This window comes from Pongo pygmaeus, chromosome 20 (assembly GCF_028885625.2).
Source record: "Pongo pygmaeus isolate AG05252 chromosome 20, NHGRI_mPonPyg2-v2.0_pri, whole genome shotgun sequence".
NCBI lineage: Eukaryota > Metazoa > Chordata > Mammalia > Primates > Hominidae > Pongo > Pongo pygmaeus.
Window position 1 is genome coordinate 9,776,758 of NC_072393.2, and position 15,659 is coordinate 9,792,416.

Genomic DNA, 15,659 nt, shown 5'->3' on the forward strand with positions numbered 1-15,659 from the left:
TTTAGAGGCCCTCAAAACCACAAGCTATGCTCCACTTACTCTCTACAGTTCCCATAACTTTCAATATCTATTTTCTTCCTCACACTTGACACATATACTTTCTGCCCCCTGGCTCCTTCAACTGTACTCACCATTTGTTGAATTTCCCACAATTACCATTGTTCCTGGCCCAGACTTCAATCCGGCCTCTCATCTTATTCCTCATACTACATCTGAACCCCATGACTGTATCTCTCTAATCCATATGACTTTCCCCATATTTCCCTCTTTCCTGTTCCCCACCCAGACCACACTTGGTTTATTGATGATAGTTCTTCCAGGCCCAATCACCAATCACTGGCAAAGGCAGGCTATGCTATAGTGTGTTCCACATCTATCATTGAGGCTATGGCCCTGCCTCCTTCCACTGCCTCTCAACAAGCGGAACTCATTGCCTTAACTCGAGCTCTCACTCTTGCAAAGGGAATATGTGTCAATATCTATACTGATTCCATACTTGGAATCCTTCCACATCCTTCACCACCATCCTGTTATATGGTCAGAAACAGGTTTCCTTACTACGCAAGGGTCTTCCATCATTAATGTATCTTCAATAAAAACTCTTCTTAAAGCTGCTGTACTTCCAAGGAAGCTGGGGTCATTCACTGCAAAGGCCATCAAAGGACATCAGATCCCATTGCTCAGGGCAACAATTATGCTGATAAGGTAGTTAAAGAAGCAGCTAGCCTTCCAACTTCTGTCCCTCATGGCCAGTTTTTCTCCTTCTCATCAGTCACTCCCACCTACTCTCCCACTGAAACTTCCACCTATCAATCTCTTCCCACACAAGACAAATGGTTCTTGGATCAAGGAAAATTCCTCCTTCCACCTTCACTGCCTCATTTCATTGTATCTTCCTTTCATGACCTCTTCCATGTAGGCTACAAGCCACTAGCCCACCTCTTAGACCCTCTCATTTCCTTTCCATCATGGAAATCTATCCTCAAGGAAATCACTTCTCAGTGTTCCATTTGCTATTCTACCACCCCTCAGGGATTTCTCAGACCCCGTTCCTTTCCTACACATCAAGCTCAGGGGTTCACCCCTGCCAGGACTGGCAAATGGACTTTATCCACATGCCCTGAGTCAGGAAACTACAATACTCTTGGTCTGGGTAGCCACTTTCACTGGATGGGTAGAGGCCTTTCTCTCAGGGCCTGAGAAGGCCAACACGGTCATCTCCTCCCTTCTGTCAGACATAATTTCTCAGTTTAGCCTTACTACCTCTATACAGTCCGACAACAGACTGGCCTTCATTAGTCAAGTCACTCAAGCAGTCTCTCAGGCCTTGGGCATTCAATGGAAACTTCATGCCCCCTACCGCCCTCAGTCTTCTGGAAAGGTAGAAAGGAATAATGGTCTTTTAAAAACACACCTCACCAAACTCAGCCTTCAACTTAAAAAGGACTGGACAGTATTTTTACCACCTGCCCTCCTCAGAATTTGAGCCTGTCCTCGGGATGCTACAGGGTACAGTCCATTTGAACTTTCATATGGACATACCTTCTTGCTGGGCCCCAACCTCATTCCAGACACCAGCCCTCTGGGGGACTATCTTCCAGTCCTCCAGCAGGTTAGACAGGAAATTCACCAGGCTGCTAATCTTCTTTTGCCTACTCCAGATTCCCAGCCATATGAGGACACCCTCGCTGGATGATCAGTTCTTGTTAAGAATCTGACCCCTCAAACTCTACAACCTCAGTGGACTGGACCCCACTTAGTCATCTATAGTACTCCAATGGCCGTCCATCTGCAGGACCCTGCCCATTGGGTTCAACGTTCCAGGATAAAGCTGTGCCCATCAGACAACCAGCCTGATCTCTCCTCTTCCTCCTGGAAGTTGCAAGTACTCACCCCTACTTCCCTTAAACTAACCTGCATTTCTGAAGGACAGTAGTAACCCTTATGAGCCTAATACAGCCTTTCATTTTGTTAGGTCTATTCTTCGTTACCCTGATCTTTACAACAGGGCTTCACACAGTCACCCCCACTACTTGGACTGTACCCCAAAACTTTTCATCCCTGCTATCTTCTGTCTAGTCGTACTCCTACTCTTCGTTCTCACCTACCCATAAATGTCCTGCCCTTGTCACGACTGCCAGTTTACACTTTTTCTCCAAACCATCATAGCTGATATCTCCTGGTCTTAGCCCCTAACCACCACTCTTAACTCCCCCTTGGAGTGGATAGATGACCTTTGCTGGCAAGGCACACTCCAATTCTTTCACCCTGATGAAGTCCCTTTCTTTACTTTTCCTCATTCCCATTCTCCTGCCATCCTCTACCCCTCCCTAATTACCTCCAACTTACTATCAATCTCGCTCACTCCCCCCTCACTCTTTGTAATCCCTCCTTAGTGAACAATTGCTGGCTTTGCATTTCCCCTTTTTCCTGCTCTTACACAGCTGTCCCCACCTTACATACCGACTGGGCAACATCTGCTGTCTCCCTACATCTCTGAACCTCCTTTAACAGCCCTCATCTTTACTCTTCTGAAGAACTTCTTTACTTTCTAGACAGGTCTAGCAAAACCTCAGACATTTCATATCAGCAAGCTGATGCTCTTCTCCACATCTACTTAAAAAACCTTTATCCTTGATTGAGGCCTTCCTGGCTAACACGGTGAAACCCGTCTCTACTAAAAACACAAAAAATTAGCCGGGCATGGTTGCAGGCACCTGTAGTCCCAGCTACTCAGGAGACTGAGGCAGGAGAATCACGTGAACCCGGGAGGTAGAGCTTGCAGTGAGCCGAGATTGTGCCACTGCACTCCAGCCTGGGTGACGGAGCGAGACTGTCTCCAAAAAAAAAAAAAAAAAAAACCTTTAACCTGATGTCAATTCTACTCCACCCATATTTGAACCCCTCACAACATAAACTACTCTACCTGTTGTCACTCCTTTGTGCATCTCTCGGCAAAGACCCACTGGAATTCCCCTAGGTAACATTTCACCTTCTCTATGCTTCTTCACTCTTCATCTCCAAAGCCCAACTACACATATTACCAAAACCATTGGGGCTTTTTAGCTCCACATTATAGATAAGCCCTCTATCAATACTGGCAAACTTAAAAACATTAGCAGTTACTATTACTTAGGAAGACATTTGTCCTGCACTTCACTCCATCCTTGGCTACCTTCCCCTTGTTCTTCAGACTCTCCTCCCAGCCCCCCTTCTTGTTTACTTATACCCAACCCCATTAATAGCAATGAAAGGTTGCTTGTAGACACTATGAGCTTTCTAATACACCATGAATATTGAACCTCCCCCTCTACCCAGTTGCCCTATCAATCCCCATTACAACTTGTAATGGCTGCTGCCCTTGCTGTGAGAGGTGACAAAGTACTGGCACCCCTCACTTGCTCTCAGCACCTCCTCAGCCTTGATGTCCACTCTGGCCACACTTGAGGAGCTCTTCCACCCACCACTGCACTGTGGGAGCCCCTCTCTGGGCTGGCCAAGGCTGGAGCCATCTCCCTCTGCTTGCAGGGAGCTGAGGAGGGAGGGGCGCAGGTGGGAACCAGGGCTGCGCTCAGCGCTCACGGGCCAGCGCATGTTCTGGGTGGGCCCTGCACTCGGAGTGGCTGGCTGGCACCACCAGCCCTGGGCAGTGAGGGTCTTAGCACCTGGGCCAGCAGCTGCGGAGAGTGCACTGGGTCCCCCAGCACTGCCAGCCCACCTGTGCCACACTCGAATTCTTGCCATGCCTCAGCCACCTCCCCACATGCCCACGCCCCCCTGTGGTGGTCTCCCACATGGCCCAAGCTTCCCCAATGGGCGCCACCCCCTGCTCTGTGGTGCCCAGTCCCATTCACTGCCCAAGGGCTGCGGAGTGCAGGCGTGGCACGGGACTGGCGGGCAGCTCTGCCCATGGCGGGATCCACTAGGCAAAGCCAGCTGAGCTCCTGTGTTGGGTGGGGACTTGGAGAACTTTTATATCTAGCTAGAGGATTGTAAATGAGCCAATCAGCACTCTGTGTCTAGCTCAAGGTTTGTAAACACACCAATCAGTGCTCTGTGTCTAGCTAATCTGGTGGGGACTTGGAGAACCTTTATGTCTAGCTAAAGGATTGTAAATACACCAATCAGCACTCTGTGTCTAGCCCAAGGTTTGTAAACACACCAATCAACACCCTGTGTCTAGCTCAAGGTTTGTAAACACACCAATCAGCACTCTGTATCTAGCTAATCTGGTGAGGACTTGGAGAACTTTTATGTCTAGCTAGAGGATTGTAAATGCACCAATCAGCATTCAGTGTCTAGCTCAGGGATTGTAAATGCATGAATCAGCACCCTGTCAAAAAGGACCAATCAGCTCTCTGTAAAATGCATCAATCAGCAGGATGTGGGTGGGGCCAGATAAGGGAATAAAAGCAGGCTGCCTGAGCCAGCAGTGGCAACCCGCTCACGTCCTCTTCTACACTGTGGAAGCTTTGTTCTTTCACTCTTTGCAATAAATCTTGCTGCTGCTCACTCTTTGGATCCGCACTGCCTTTATGAGCTGTAACACTCACAGTGAAGGTCTGCAGCTTCACTCCTGAGGCCAGCGAGACCACAAACCCACCAGGAGGAATGAACAACTCTGGACAGGAGGAATGAACAACCCCAGACTCACCGCCTTAAGAGCTGTAACACTCACTGCGGAGGTCTGCAGCTTCACTCCTGAAGCCAACGAGATGATGAACCCACCAGAAGGAAGAAACTCCAAACACGTCCGAATATCAGAAGGAACAAACTCCAGACACACCACCTTTAAGAAATGTAACACTCACCTTGAGGGTCTGTGGCTTCATTCAAGTCAGTGAGACCAAGAACCCACCAATTCCGGACACAGCTGGATCCCTAGGAGTCTGGGTGCAAGACATCTCTTTTGGTGCTCCCTCTCATCTTTTCACTTTACATTTCCAGTTCTGCCTTACACAAGGTCTCTTCTTCCTCTGTGACTCCTCCACCTACATGTGTCTACCTATTAATTGGACAGGCACATATACACTAGTTTTCCTTATTCCAAAAAATCGATTTGCAAATGGGACGGAACAGCATCCTGTTCCCCTCAGGACACAAACACTTCACTACTGTTTTGTTTTTCTTATTAATATAAGAAGACAGGAAGAGGCCTCGACTTACTCACTGCTGAAAAAGGAGGACTCTGCATATTTCTAAAAGAAGAATGTTGTTTTTACCTGAATCAGCGTGCCCTGAATAAGACTACATAAAAAACTCAAAGGTAGAGCCCAAAAACCTCACCAACCAGGCGCATAATTATGCTGGACCTCCCTGGGCACTTTCTAATAGGATGTCCTTGCTCCTCCCAATTCTTAGTCCTCTCATATCTGTTTTTCTCCTTCTCTTATTCAGACCTTGTGCCTTCCGTTTAGTTTCTCAATTCATACAAAACCACATCCAGGCCATCACCAATCATTCTATACAACAAATACTCCTTTTAACAACCCCACAATATCACCCCTTATCTCAAAATCTTTCTTCAGTTTAATCTCTCCCACTCTAGGTTCCCATGCTGCCCCTAATCCCGCTTGAAGCAGCCTTGAGAAACATTGCCCATTATCTCTCCATAGCTCACCCCAAAATTTTCACTGCCCCTCAACACTTCACCACTGTTTTGTTTTTCTGATTAATATAAGAAGACTGAAATGTCAGGCCTCCAAGCCCAAGATAAGCCATCATAACCCGTGTGACCTGCACGTATATATTCAGATGGCCTGGAGCAACTGAAGAACCACAAAAGAAGTGAAACAGCCAGTTCCTGCCTTAACTGATGAGGTTCCATCATTGTGATTTGTTCCTACCCCACCCCAACTGATCTCTTGACCTTGTGACATTCTTCTCCTGGACAATGAGTCTCAGGAGCTCCCCACCAAGCACTTTGAGACCCCTGCCCCTGCCCACAAATGATAACCACCTTTAACTGTAACTTTCCACTACCTACCCAAATCCTATAAAACTGCCCCACCCCTATCTCCCTTTGCTGACTCCTTTCTCGGACTCAGCCCACTTGCACCAAAGTGAATAAACAGCCTTGTTGCTCACACAAAGCGTGTTGGTGGTCTCTTCACACGGACACGTGTAACACTCCTGACCTCAAGTGATCTGCCCACTATGGCCTCCCAAAGTGCTGGGATTACAGGCATGAGCCACCGCACCTGGCCTAAAAAGTCTTTTCAAACTCTAGATGACAGAGATTTTGATCTTTTCATTTGAAATGTATTACTTTAAAAATTTATATCTTTTGTTAGGGTGCAGGGGCTCACACCTATAATCCCAGCACTTTGAGAGGCCAAGGTGAGCAGATCACATATATGTATATATATTTTTTTAATGGAATGTATTTGGGCATATGGTGTGGAGTAGTGGATCCAATTTTATCTCATCCAAAAAGAGGGCCAATTTTTGTAGCACCACTTACTGAGAGAAACTGCCTGATATGGTTTGGCTCTGGGTCCCCACCCAAATGTAATCTCCAATGTTGGAAGTGGGGACTGGTAGGAGGTGATTGGATCATGGGGGTGGTTTCTAATGGTTTATCACCATCCCCCTAGGACTGTCTCATGATAGGGTTCTCAGGAGAACTGGTTGTTTAAAAGTGTGTAGCACCTCCTCCTTTGCTCTCTCTCTCCTGCTCCACCATGTGAAGTCCTGCCTGCTTCCTCTTCACCTTCCACCATGATTGAAAGTTTCCTGAGGCCTCCCAGCCATGCTTCCTGTACAGTCTGTGGAATTAAACCTCTTTTCTTTATAAATTTCTTTATAAATTAGAGCAGTGCAAGAACAGACTAATGCACTACATTTGACCTGCTGATATGAAATTCTACCTCATTAAATTTTTTTTTTAATTGGGCAGGGTGCAATGGCTTATGCCTGTAATCCCAGCACTTTGGGAGGCTGAGGTGGGCAGATCACAAGGTCAGGAGTTCAAGACCAGCATGACCAACATGGTGAAACCCTGTCTCTACTAAAAATACAAAAATTAGCTGGGTGTGGTTGCATGCACCTGTAATCCCAGCTACTCGGGAGGCTGAGGCAGGAGAATCGCTTGAACCCAGGAGGCAGAGGTTGCAGTGAGCCAATATTGCACCACTGTACTCCAGCCTGGGTGACAGAGAGAGACTCCATCTCAAAAAACTATTTTTTTATCATTATGGATACATAACAGTTGTATTCTTAAAGTTTTTAAAACTTTGTTACTCCTAATTTTACAACATTAAGCTTTTGAATTATTATGGACACATAATTGTATCCACCTTTTTAAAACAGTAATTCTTATATATACCTGTATCAGTTTCTAGATCCTTCTGTGCCATTCATAGATTTACTCATGCCAATCTTATTATATTCCTTTGATTCCAATGGTTTTATATCAAATTTTAACATTTAGTTGTAAAAATATAAGGGTAGCCAATGTTTGTTGACTATTACTCTTATGGGATCTTTGAGGTGTCAATTATCTTCCCCTGGAAATCCTCTGTTGCCCGTGGCACCTTCACCCAAGTTGAAGAAGAAGAAGAGGAGCTTTATTTAGTGTTAGGGCAGCTCAGAGGAGCTGGGTACGGTGGCCAACACCTGTAATCCCAGCACTTTGGGAGGCTGAGGTGTGAGGATCACCTGAGGTTGAGAGTTCAAGACCAGCCTGACCAACATGGAGAAACCCCATCTCTACTAAAAATACAAAATTGGCCAGACATGGTGGCACATGCCTGTCATCCCAGCTACCTGGGAGGCTGAGGCAGGAAAATCACTTGAACCCAGGAGGCAGAGGTTGTGGTGAGCTGAGATTGTGCCATTGCACTCCAGCCTGGCAACAAGAGTGAAACTCTGTCTCCAGAACAAAAACAAAACAAAACAAAACAAAACAAAAACAGCTCAGAGGAGACCCACAGTGAATAGCTCCCCTCTGTGGGCAGGCAGGTCGTTTGTCGAGTGTTCAGCTCTCAGCATAGAGGAGGTCCTGGAGAGGGTAGCTCCTTTCCTCAGACAAGTTTTTTGGTGGTCTCTGCAGGTCTCTGAGGGTCTCAGCAGAGACACTAGCTCCTCTCTTCTGCTAGTGGCACCATCTGCTCAGCTCTGGCTGAGCCAGGGACATTTTGTGAGCCTCAGAGGGCAGGAAGTGCATGCCAATTGGCCCATGGGTGGCCATGGGTGGGCCTAGAAAAGGCACCAATTACCACTCCAGTTCATGGGACTGGCAGCCCAGCCACCAGCCTTCAGGGCCTCCCTGGCCAGAAGGAGAAACCTTACCAGGGAACTACCCCTTTCCCCCTGGGACTCTCTCATGTCTATCCTGCTGTTCATGGTGACCTGGCTTGGCCCGACTTTGCTCCAAGATAGGAGGGGGCGTGGACAGCAGGGAGAAGCCAGGCAGCTGGGGCAGGCACTAAACATTAACCAGGCACAGTGGTGCATGTCTGTAGTTCCAGCTACTCAGGAGGCTGAGGTAGGAGGTCTGCCTGAGCCCAGCAGGCTGAAGTTGCAGTGAGGCAGTGATCACACTGAGGTAGGAGGAATAATTTGACTCCAGAGGTGGGGCTCAGACCTGGACAAAATTGAGGACTAGCTAAAACAGGGATGGGGCAGAAGCAGCTTTCCATAAGACACGCCTACCGGTGAGCCATGTCAGTTTAACATTGCCATGGCAACACCCAGGAGTTATCACCCCTTTCCATGGCAACGACCCGATGACCAAAGTTACCACCATTTTCCTACAAATTTCTGCATAAACTGCCCCTTAATCTACATGTAATTAAAAGTAGATATAAATATGACTACAAAACTGCCCTGAGCTGCTACTCTCAGCACACTGCCTATGAGGTTTCCCATAGGAGTAGTCACAAAGCTGTACCACCACCAGAGCTGAAACACAGCTTCTTCGATAAAGCTTCTTTCTTCTACCACCAGCTCACCCTGAATTATTTCCTGGCCAAAGCCAAAAACCCTCATGGGCTAAGTCCCAATTTGAAGCTTGCTTGTCCTACAGCAGCATGACTGCACTCCAGCCTGGGTGATGGAGCAAGACCTTGGCTCAAAAAACATACTTTATCAAACAGAGGTATGTTAGAGGTAAGTTAAGATAGAACAGTTTCTTAATTCCGAAAAAAACAAAACATTTGCGTAAAGAACAATCTTTTGAATAAAAGTCATAAAAACAGGCCAGGCGTGGTGGCTCATGACTGTAATCCCAGCACTTTGGGAGGCTGAGGCAGGTAGATCAACTGAGGTCAGGAGTTCGAGACCAGCCTGACCAATATGATGAAATCCCATCTCTAGAAAAAAATACAAAAATTAGCTGGGCATTGTGGTGGGAGCCTGTAATCCCAGCTACTCGGGAGGCTGAGGTAGGAGAATTGCTTGAACCTGGGAGGCGGAGGTCGCAGTGAGCTGAGATCATGACATTGCACTCCAGCCTCAGCAACAGCACATGACTCCATCTCAAAAAAATAAAAAAGAAGGCCAGGCATGGTGGCTCACACCTGTAACCCCAGCACTTTGGGAGGCCAAGGCAGGAGGATCAGCTGAGGTCAGGAGTTCGAGAACAAACTGGCCAACATGGTGAAACCCCACCTCTACTAATAATACAAAAATTAGCCAGGCGTCTTAGTGCACACCTGTAATCCCAGCTACTTGGGAGGCTGAGGCAGGAGAATCGCTTGAACCCAGGAAGTAGAAGTTGCAATGAGCCAAGATCATGCCATTGCACTCCAGCCTGGGAGACAGAGCGAGACTCCGTCCCAAAAAAATAATAAATAAAATAAAATAAAAAGAATTTGCATTTGGGGAAGTTTGTCAAAGATGTTAAAAGGCTCAAAACATTTGATTGAAACAGGATAACAGCTCACTTGTTAGTAATCCATGTAAATACAGTGATAATCAAAAGTCATTAGTAGGAGTAAAGAGAGTTACTGGGAAAAAATGAATCCTTTTAAAGCCCAGAGCTTTTTGTTGTTTCATTTATTTCAGGGGTAGATGGGGGACAGCGTCTAACTCAGTTGCCCAGGCTGGAGTGCAGCAGCACAAAAGCTCACTGCATCCTTGATCTCCCAGGCCTAAGTGATCTTCCCACCTCAGCCTCCCGAGTAGTTGAGACTACAGGCACAAGTTACCACACCCAGCTAATTTTTGTATGTGTGTCTTTTTTTTTTTTTTTTTTTTTTAGAGATGGGCTTTCATCATGTTGCCCAGGCTGTTATTGAACTCCTGAACTCAAGCGATCCTCCCACCTCAGCCTCTCAAAGTGCTGGGATTCAGGCATGAAACATCATGCCCAACCAACCAGGTTTTTTTTTAAGTGATTAAAAACTTAATAAAGACAATACAGGAATTTATCTCGATAATTTCTTGTAAAACCTTTCTTAGACCAGCTACCAAAAAGGTAAAGAAAAACCTTCTACAGTGTGATTGTTTCTCCTTATGCAAAGCGCATTTAGATAACCTGGAAGTTGGCCAGGCATGGTGGCTCCCACCTGTAATCCTAGCACTTGGGAGGCCGAGGCGGGTGGATTACTTGGGTCAGGAGGTCGAGACCAGCCTGGCCAACATGGTGAAACCCTTTCCCTACTAAAAAACACAAAAATTAGCCAGAGGTGGTGGCACACACCTGTAGACCCAGCTACCAAGGAGGCTGAGGCAGAGAATCACTTGAACCCAGGAGGCAGAGGTTGCAGTGAGCTGAGATTGCACCACTGAACTCCAGCCTGGGTGACAGAGCAAGAATCCATCTCAAAAAATAAAATAAAAATAAAAATAACCTGGAAGTTGAACCTGATGAAAAGTGTGCTTGGATTTAGTTAGGAATATGTCCAAGGCTATGAGTGTAAAAATTTAGGTACATCAAGAAAAACCAAGAGTACAGAATCAAGTTATACAGAGCAAATACATTGCTTTTCTAGGCCTTCATGATAAATATTTCAGTGTCAGGCCATAATAGCCAATTTAGAATCAAAGAAAAAACTTACAGGAGCAGACAAAAAAAGTTGGAGACAGTCATCATCCCAGGCCTTCTCAATGTGAAAAAAAGAAGGCAATGATGTATGACCTGCAAGTGACATACATTGAGATGCAAGTAAAGTTGAGCCTCTGAGACATGAATGAGAAATCTGAAAACCAAAACTCTACCTCAACAAATTGGCTGGTTTTGTTTTTGGTGGCTTGTTCCTGTAATCTCAGCACTTTGGAAGGATGAGACAGGAGAGTAACTTAAGGCCAGAAGTTTGAGACCAGCCTGGGCAACATAGCAAGATGCCATCTGTATTAGTCTGTTCTCGCATTGCTATAAAGAAATAACTAACAGTGGGTAATTTATAAAGAAAAAAGCTTTAATTGGCTCATAGTTCTGCAGGCTGGACAGGAAGCATGTTGCTGGCATCTGCTTGGCTTCTGGGGAGGCCTCAGGAAACTTACAATCATAGAAGAAGGCAGAGGACCAGGCATGTCACATGGCCGAAGCAGGAGCAGGAGAGAGGGGGAGGTTCTACACACCTTTAAACGGCCAAATCGAGTGACAAGAACTCACTCACTATCTATCACGAGGACAGTACCGAGGCAGGTAGTGCTAAATCACTCATGAGAAATCCACCCCAACATGATCAAGTCACCTGCCACCAGGAACAACCTGTAACATTGGGAATTACAGCTGAACATGAGATTTGGGTGGGGACACATTCAAACCACATCATCATCTCTACAAATTTTTTTAACTGTATCAAATTCCACCTCAATAAATAAAATTACTGTTTTAAATGATGAGGACAGCATTTAAAACCTGAAAACTACAGAAATTAAATCGATCTCAGGAAAAAATGTGGCAGAAATAGAAACTAGAGTTTAGAAGATGGCTTCTAACAGATTTTAGAACGAAAAAACAAAACATCTTGCAAATTTATTAAGTGCAGATAAATACGTCAAAAAAAAAAAAAAAACTTCTTGTTTTCAATATAGAGGACCAGATTCTGGTCCTGCATCAGTGCTCCCAACACCACTGTTTAATTTTTAGGAAAAAAAAATCCTATGTACAATTTCTTTTCAATCCTAGCCAACGCAATCATACAATAAACTGTCCGTAAGGCCTATCTTTCATAAATCCTATTCAAATTGTTTAGACGTTTAATCATTTTCTTAAACCTTCAGTCTTAGACTTAGTTTTCTCCTCTTATATTGGTACAACCAATCATTTTACCTTACGACAAAAATTTACCACATAAGGTTCTCACACAAAAATTACTTTTTCCTAAATTTGTATTTTGAGTAATAGACCAAAATATCTAGTCTTTTTAGAAATTTTAAGAAGCCAGCTGGGCATGGTGGCTCATGCCTGTAATCCCAGCACTTTGAGAGGTGAAGGCAGGTGAATCACCTGAGGTCAGCAATTCAAGACCAGCCTGGCCAACATGGTGAAACCCCATCTCTACTAATAATACAAAAATTAGCCTGTCATGGTTGTGGGCACCTGTAAACCCAGCTACTCGGGAGGCTGAGGCAGAATTGCTTGAACCTGGGAGGCAGAGGTTGCAATTAGCTGAGATTATGCCATTGCACTCCAGCTGGGTGATGAGTGAAACTCCGTCTCAAAAAAAAAGAAAGAAATTTTAAGAAGCCAAGAATGAACTTATATTTTTTCAGTAATTTGTTTGCTTTATATCTTATTTGGATATGACCCAGATAATTAATGAGTATTATTTAAGACTTTAAATTACATGAAAAGTTTATTTATAAACATTTATTCCATTTACAGTTACCAACTTTAATTTCTAATTACACCTAGATTACTTATTAAAATTAAGATTTGACACAGCTAGTCATTGTTTTAAATTATTTTTTATTAACCAATTTTATATCCTGTTAATATTGTTTACCAAAGTTCATACCTTACACTAAATACGTGGTTATTCTGTCAATAACCCAGAAGATATAGCTATTGTTATTAAATCAAAAATATTAAGTAAATCTCACTTATAAAAGAATTGTACAAAGATCATTGTTTTAGATGGGGTTTAGCTTCATGAACTTAAAATATCTAATAGAGACAGACATAACACTGTCAGACCAGTAAACCCAAACAAAAATATACGCTGACAATTTTGAAGACAGATCTAATTTTATCAACAACTTTAAAACCAATTAATTTATAAAAGAATTGTCATGTGAACTAAAAAAAAAAAGTGTTCTTTTTTTATGAACACTTTTTTTTGATCTGCCCTCCTCGGCCTCCCAAAGTGCTGGGATTACAGGCAGGAGCCACCATGCCCAGCCTGATTTCTGTAGTTTTATAGTAACTTTTGACATCAGGAAGCATGAGTTGCTCTTTTTTAAAATTGTTTTTAATACTGGGGCTCCAGGTATGTATGGGTTTTCATAACCTAATTTCAGAACTGGCTTACCAGAACTTCTGCCATATTCTGGTGGTTACACACATCAATCATGGTACAGTATGAGAGGATTACACAAGGGTAGTCCGCATATACCAGGAAGCACAGACTGGAGGCCAATTTGGAGGCTGCCTAGCACAGAGAATTTGTCAATGTCTAACATGCTACCTATTTAATCCAGCAATCCTAATTCTAGGAATTTGTCCTGAATGTAAATATCTAAATATACAAAAATACACATGCTCAAGAATACTAACTGCATCCCTGTTAGTAATTGCAAATTTGAATTCTCTAATTGATGATATGTAGTAGAGCAGCTGAATATTACATGGTACATCCACAAAAGGAGTATTATGCAGCTATAAAATGAAGGTGAAAAAGGAAGATATATCTATGAATTTATATGGAGTGGTTATCAAGATACACTGTTAGGCAAAAATAGAAACTGCAAGAGTATAGTATGAAACTTTTTTTTTTTGGAGATGGAGTCTCACACTGTTGCCCAGGCTGGAGTGCAGTGGCACCATCTCGGCTCACTGCAAGCTCTGTCTCCCGGGTTCATGCCATTCTCCTGCCTCAGCCTCCCGAGTAGCTGGGACTACAGATGCATGCCACCACGCCTGGCTAATTTTTTGTAGTTTTAGTAGACAGGGGGTTTCATCGTGCTACCCAGGATGGTCTCAATCTCCTGACCTCGTGATCTACCTGCCTCAGCCTCCCAAAGTGCTGGGATTAGAGGTGTGAGCCACCACGCCTGCCTGAAATCTTTTTTAAATCGGCAATAACAAATATATATATGTTCATTTTTACTAGAAGAAAACACAGGATTATTCAGAAAACAAGGTTCATTACCTATAGGTGATGGATAGGAACAGGTTGTAAAAGACAGTGAGATTAGAACAGACTGGAAAGGATAAGGCAAGAAAAACTTTTATGTTTAGTTCTAATGTTTAAAATATGCAATTAGGTGGGTGTGGTGGCTAATGCCTGTTACACCAGCACTTTAGGAGGCCAGGATGGGAGGATCCCTTAAGACCAGGAGTTTGAGGCCAGCCTGGGCAACATTGCCACATCCCCTCTCTACAAAAATTTAAAATTAGCCTGTCCTGGTGGTGCATGCTGGTATTCCTACCTACTCAGGAGGCTGAGGGAGAAGGACTGCTTGATTTCAGAAGTGTGAGGCTGCAGGGAGGTATGACAGCACCACTGCACTTCAACCTGGGTGACAGAGCAACACCCTCTCTCAAAAAAAATAAGGGTAAAAAATTTTTAAACTGCCTGCACCTGGTGGTGCATGCCTGTACTCCCAGCCTCTTGAGACACTAAAGCGGGAGGAGTGCTTGAGCTCAGGAGCATAAGTCTGCAGTGAGGTACAATCATGCCACTGCTCTCCAGTCTAGGTGACACAGTAAGATCCTGACTCAAAAAAAAAAAAAGATAAACCAGTATAAAATAAAACATACTATTGTTTCACATATTAATTTTTTTGAGACAGTCTCACTAACAGACTGGAGTACAGTGGCATAATCTCAGCTCACTGCAACCTCCACCTCCAAGGTTCAAGCGATTCTTCTGCCTCAGCCTCCCAAGTAGCTGGTATTACAGGTGGGTGTCATAACGCCTATTTTTTTTCTTTGAGACAGTCTTGCTCTGTCACTTAGGCTGGAGTGCAGTGGTGCAATCTTGACTCACTGCAACCTCTGCCTCTGGGGTTCAAGCAATTCTCCTGCATCAGCCTCTCCAGTAACTGGAACTACAGGCACCCACCACCACACCTGCCTAATTTTTGTATTTTTAGTGGACACGGGGTTTCCCTATGTTGGCCAGGCTGGTCTTGAACTCCTGACCTCATGATCTGCCCACCTAGGCATGAGCCACCACTGCCGGCCTTTTTCTTACTTTTTTTGAGACGGAGTCTCACTCTGTCACCCAGGCTGGAGTGCAGTGGCACGATCTCGGCTCACTGCAACCTCCGCCTCCCGGGTTCAAGTGATTCTCCTTCCTCATCTTCATGAGTAGCTGGGACTATAGGCGCCTGCCACCATACCCAGCTAATTTTTGTATTTTTAGTAGAGACAGGGTTTCACCATATTGGCCAGGATGGTCTTGAACTCCTGACCTTGTGATCTGCCTGCCTCAGCTTCCCAAAATGCTGGGATAACAGGCTTGAGCCATGGCACCCAGCCGTCTGGCTAATTTTTGTATTAACGGTAGAGACAGGGTTTCACCATGTTGGCCAGGCTGGTC